Below are 6,000 nucleotides of genomic sequence, written 5' to 3' on the forward strand. Positions count from 1 at the left end.
GAGCCAGAGAAGAAATGCAGCATAGAAGACAAGCCACAGACAACCTACTGCATTTCTGCACTCTCGTGCAGTTCAAAACCATTTGCACATGGCAGAGCATAATGGAAAGTGATGGGGAGTGTCGACCAATTTGACAGGGGCCATGAGATGAGAAACAAGGAACACCTAAGTGGTTAGCAACCTGTGTAGGGGGATGAGAAGATGCCAGTAACTCCACAAATAATTCCTTGGCCAGATGCACCCCACTCCAATGCCTTGGACTATGTGACCCCACCCAACTTTAAAAAATCTCCTTCATAATGACTAGATACAAGACGAATTGCCCACAGCCCCGGAAATCAGTTTCAAAACCAAATCTGTGACCTGAGAATTATGCTTACTAACAACTGAGACAGGCAAGCCCTAAGCCTTGATACTTAGTAAGGAGCTCTAAATAGAATTTACCATGTAGAGGGGGAAAAGAAGATTTTAGGAATTTCAGGAAATATTTCTAGAAGCCAGCATATATTACTTGGAGCCAAAAATAGTTTCCAGAAACCCCTACTAGGTGAACTGCATTATCAGCATCAGATATAGTTTTTCCTTCACATGTCAAAAGTCTTTTCCATTTACATCAGCATTTGAGTCTTAGAAAATGATAGAGACAAACCTAAAATTCTGAGGGGTGATTTTAAAAATACTATTTTTCTGAAGTTGTTATCTTCCTACTCTTCTCCATGTTCTCATGTGCCTTCCTGGAACAATACCAGGGCATCATCAGCACTGCACTTAGAAAATTACATATCTAAAAATTGGGTGTAAAATTATATCAAGCTTTTAACATTTTTATTATTAAGAGCAATGATCCAAATTCTTTGTTAAGGCACATAGTTAAGCCTTTTACAAATAGTGTAGTTCATTTCATCCTTTCATTATTAAAAACTGATTTTTTTCCATCACAAAATGCCGTTAGCATTTAGCTTTTCCTTCTGGGGTGCAAATCATTTTTCTCTCCAATTTTCCAGCTAATTACTATCTTCTCGTTGCTGATTGGAGAATGGAACAGAGCTACTGTGGGGCTCTCTGACATCCACGTAGACATCTTGGGAACACTGATGGAGCTGATAACAGGCCATTTTATAGGGCCTTAAAAGCTACTCAAGAAACGAACGAGGCCCATTAGACTTTCTGTCATGCATATGACGGGGAAAAATATACCACCACAAGATCCACTCAATTGTCTCGCTGTGACAGCAGCAGCTATTGTGTGAGAGCGGTTTGGGGAAGGTGGCTCCACCTTGGTGTTTATGCTCTGCTGGCTAGTGGGAGTTTCAGGTACAGCACCCTAACAGAAGGGGCTTTGTGATAGGCTATCAGTGACAAACAAGAACGACAACATGCAGCCCAGTGGTTTGACAAGGAGGAGAAGCCCAACAAAAGGAGAATGACCTGCTTCAGTTTCCCATTTCAGTCTAACATTTACTTCCTCGCACAAAGCTTAGCTCGGTGTGTTGGTGTCCAAATCACATTTGAACCTTGTACAGAGTGATGAGAGTCAAGCCGAGATATTTTAAGTGGATTTCTTTTCTTTGCATCCTACTTTGAACTGCTTTTAAACCTGCAGATGTGTGGCAGCGCTGTCCAAACTGAGTAGCTGAAAAAGAGAAACTTGGAAAAGTATGTTCCTAGCTTAATGTTTTATTTTTAAATATATTCAAATCATGATGAAATTAAGGAGGTTTTTCTCATATTTATGTATAAACATAAATATATATGTGCATATATATTTAAAAATAAAACATGCATTTATATTTATGTATATTGTATTGCTGCATGGATTTCAGCAAATAAATAATGAAATGATTCCATGGTTGCAGTAACATACAGAATAGTTTCATCACCCTAAAAGTCCCTCTGCTTCACCCATTCATCCCTTCTTTTCCTCTCTCCCTGCCGCCCCCCACCCCAGAGTCCCTGGCAACCACTGATCTTTTTACAGTCTCTATAGTTTTGTCCTCTCCAAAATGTTATATAGTTGGAATCATACAGTATGTAGTCTTTTCAGTCTGGTTTCTTCCACTGAGCAATGTGCATTTAAGGTTCTTCCATGTCCTTTCATCACTTATAGCTCATTTGTTTTTGTTATTCTAAATGCCATTTTCCCAGCACGAAATTAGTGCCTTATAACACATCTGGCCCTCTCTGTCCTGAGGATGCAGAGAGATGGACAGGACACAGCTCCTACTCTCAAGCACCTTACTGCCGGGCATTAGAAGAAAGGTATGGAGACACAGAAAATAACATTTTACAGGTATTATGATAACACTTTATAGTTCCTATAATAAAAATCCTATAAGGGCAAAAAGAAGGGTAAAGTCGGGAGAATTAAGTTTTACTCCTGGTACAGAGAGTCGGAAATGAGTCCCTGCAGGATTTGGGGTTGGAGCTACGGGACCAGCAAGAACCAGAGCCCACCACCAGAAGCTAAGCTGCGGAGTTTCAGGTGGGGCGGCAGGACAGGCTCTGAGAAAGGCAAGAAGTCCAGCCAGCAGCTGGTAGACTTGAACATGAAAATGCTAACCTCTCAGGTCCCAAATATAACCTGTTTTCTCTCTCACTTCTTTCATGTTTCTTCTCAAATGTCACGTCATCAGAGGGCTACCCATAATACCCTAAAAAGAACAGCTCCTTCCTACTTCCAACCTTTTCTCCTTACCCTCCTTCTTTTTCCCCATAGCAACTATAAGCTTCAACAAGTTATATATGTATTTGTATTTGTATTGCCTACCTCCTTCCCCCAGAATGTAAGGCCCTAGGGACAGGGACTTGAGCTCTGTTCATGTCTGTCCCACAGCAGCCCTGCAATAAGCATTTGTTGAGTGAATGAATATACAAAGCAGTTTTATCAGTGCTAGAGATCCTTCCTGCAGAGAAAAAGCACTACAGATGATCCCTGTTTACGATGGTTCGAATTTACGATGGTGTGAAAGTGATATGCATTCAGTAGAAACTGTACTTCAAATTTTGAATTCTTATCTTTTTTCCGGGGTAGCAGCATGCAGTATGATGCTCTAAATAATTAGAGCCCAGCTCCCAGTCAGCCACGGGATCACCAGGGTAAACCACAGATACTCTACAATGCAGTAGCAAATGCACTTTCGACTTAAGGTAGTTTTAACTGTAATGAGTTTAATGGGACATAATTCCATTGTAAGTAGAGGAGTATCTGTATAAGAATGTTTTAACTTTTACCAAACAGGGGAACATTCTAACTCTAGTTTATGTATTTCCAACAACTGCTATTAAATCCATAATATTCTAGTTCCCCAGATTGTTGGAACTACAATCTGTATAATATCGTTTTACTGTTCTACATTAAATTGGGAGACAGAAAAAGGAATCTCAAGTGCTTTCAAACATGTCAGATAACTCTATTTACCTTCACATAGTGTAATTTTATCAAAACCTTTTTTTTTTCAGTACTAATTTAAGGCCTGCCCAAATAAATGCCTCTTACTACACCTAACATGGCCTGTCACTTACTCAAAATAAGGATGTGTTAAGTTAAAGACTTAAATAATTACCCGACAGAAAACCTGAAGATTGGCTACCAATTCCTTATCATTACTGAGCGCATCTTCCAGCCTTCAGGGTTTGAAATCGTGTAATTATCCCTCTTGAGGTTAGGCCTTAAAGGCTTCAGTTCATAAACTTTGCACTGGGAATGCTATGGTGGAGGGGCGGCCGTGTGGAAGTAACATACCGTGAGCACTACTGTGTGAAACATGCTTCAGAGACTGCTCCCAGACATGGCTAAAGCCCTGAGCTCTGATTTCAGTGATGAAAATTGTGGGGGAAGAGATGATTCTGTTGTGTGGCATAGTGACTGTTTCAGTTTTGGACAGAATTGCCCAAGCTATAACTTCCCCTAGGGAACTTTTTATAAAAAACACTGGCTCTCTTAACCCCTTGCCTTCTCTGTTCTTAGATCTTCTCTGTACTCTTTTCCTCTACCCAAACTTCTGCATCCATGTCCAATGCCGTAACTTCAGGCCTTGACATCACTAATAAATATGCCACAGCAAAAAAAAAAAAAAAAAATCTCACTGTGAAGTTCTCACCTTTTTGGTTTGGTTCGCAGGCCAGCGCTCAATCCACTGAGCCACACCTGCCAGAGCAGTTCTCACCTTTTTGATATGCATCCCTTTCCTGCCCCTCCCCTGTTCCCACCTGCAATGTCAGCAACTATTCAACTGAGTGGAGGGAAGTGAATGGTTTGCCATTCTCATCATCTCACCACCTCATTTCTTACCTCCCCCAGTCTGTACTCCGTGGGTAATCATTATAATCAACTCAATTTTAACTCTTTTGTCCCCCTCTCTCTCTCTTTCCCATTTAATTACATGTCAACTCTGGTTAAACTCAGCTGTATACCTTCTCTGCACCTCTGCCTCAACAGCTGAGTGTTCTTGGGGAAAATTGACAACCATATAAATTGATCTTTCCCTAATTTATGACCACTAATTTTAGAAGAATACTCACCAGTGTCCAGACATCCTGCTGTATTTTCCATTATTTGAGACAAGTTTCAGATCTTTCTCTTCAAACCTCCAAAACCCCCTCCCCATCACAGCTCATGAACTCCCTGCATTCTTCACTAAGAAAAGAGTAGCAAATCAGATGGGAACTCCCTCAACTTCCCACCACCAATTTTATTAACTTATCTGTATCTACACCCACATTCCCTGCCTTCCTCTTATTACAATGGGAAAAAAAGTTTCCCAGTGCCTAAAAATGCTAAGCCCTCCTCTTACTTTCTGGATTATATCCCCTCTTCTTATGTCCAGGGAATTTAAGTCTGCAATTACTCTGGGACTAGACTCACTCTCCATGTATTAGACTCACTCTGTCTACTGGATTATTCCAATAAACATGAACTATTAATTTTTAAAAAATTCCTTTGCCTTGGTCATGTGGCTCAGTTTGTTGGAGCATCATCCTGTGCACAAAAAGGTTGCAGGTTTTTATACCCTAAGAGCCCTGAAACACCAATCCAAAAGGACCTGTGCACCCCAGTGTTCATAGCAGCACAATTTACAATAGCCAAGTGCTGGAAGCAACATTAGTGCCCATCAGCAAATGAGTGGGTCAAAAAACTATGGTACATTTACACAATGGATTTCTACACAGCAGAGAGAAAGAAGGAGCTCCTACCCTTTGGGACAGCATGGATGGAACTGGAGAGCATTATACTAAGTGAAATAAGCCAGGCGGTGAGGGACAAATACCATATGATCTCACCTTTAACTGGAACGTAATCAACAAAAGAGAAAAGCAAATAAAATATAACCAGAGACATTGAAATTAAGAAAAATCTGACAATAGCCAGAGGGGAGAGAGGAGGGGGCAGTGGGGGGAAGGGTTTCAGGAACTACTATGGGGGACACATGAACAAAGCCAAGGGGGAGGGTGGAAGCAAGCAAGGGAGGTGGGATTGGCTGGGGGTGGGGAATGGTGTGTGTTGGGGGGGGAGAAATGCAGACAACTGTAATTGAACAACAGTAAAGTAAATTAAAAAAGGAAAAATAAAAGGTTGCAGGTTTGATTCCTGGTTGTGGGTTCTATCCTTGGTCAGGGCATGTATGAGAAGCAGCCAATCCATGTTTCTCTTTCACATCAATGTTTCTCTTTCTCTCTCTCTCTCTCTCTCTCTCTCTCTCCCACTCCCTCCTTTCTTCTCTCTCTCTAAAATCAATGAACATATCTTCATGTGAGGATTAAACAAAAAAATTAAATTAAAAATAAAAACCATCTATTTGACCTCACATTACCAGTCATTACCTCATTTTTATGACCACTTCATAACTTATCAAGAAATGCCTATCTTTACTGACTTCTTTCATCATCTTACCTTTTGTCCTCCCACCCAACCAAGTTTATCTCCCCTCCAGCCACTGAAATTGTACTTGTCAAGATCAAAATAATGTCTGTGATGTGAAACTAAAGGTTATTTCTCTGTCG

The sequence above is a fragment of the Desmodus rotundus genome, chromosome 4 (assembly GCF_022682495.2).
Source record: "Desmodus rotundus isolate HL8 chromosome 4, HLdesRot8A.1, whole genome shotgun sequence".
NCBI classification, from domain to species: Eukaryota; Metazoa; Chordata; class Mammalia; order Chiroptera; family Phyllostomidae; genus Desmodus; species Desmodus rotundus.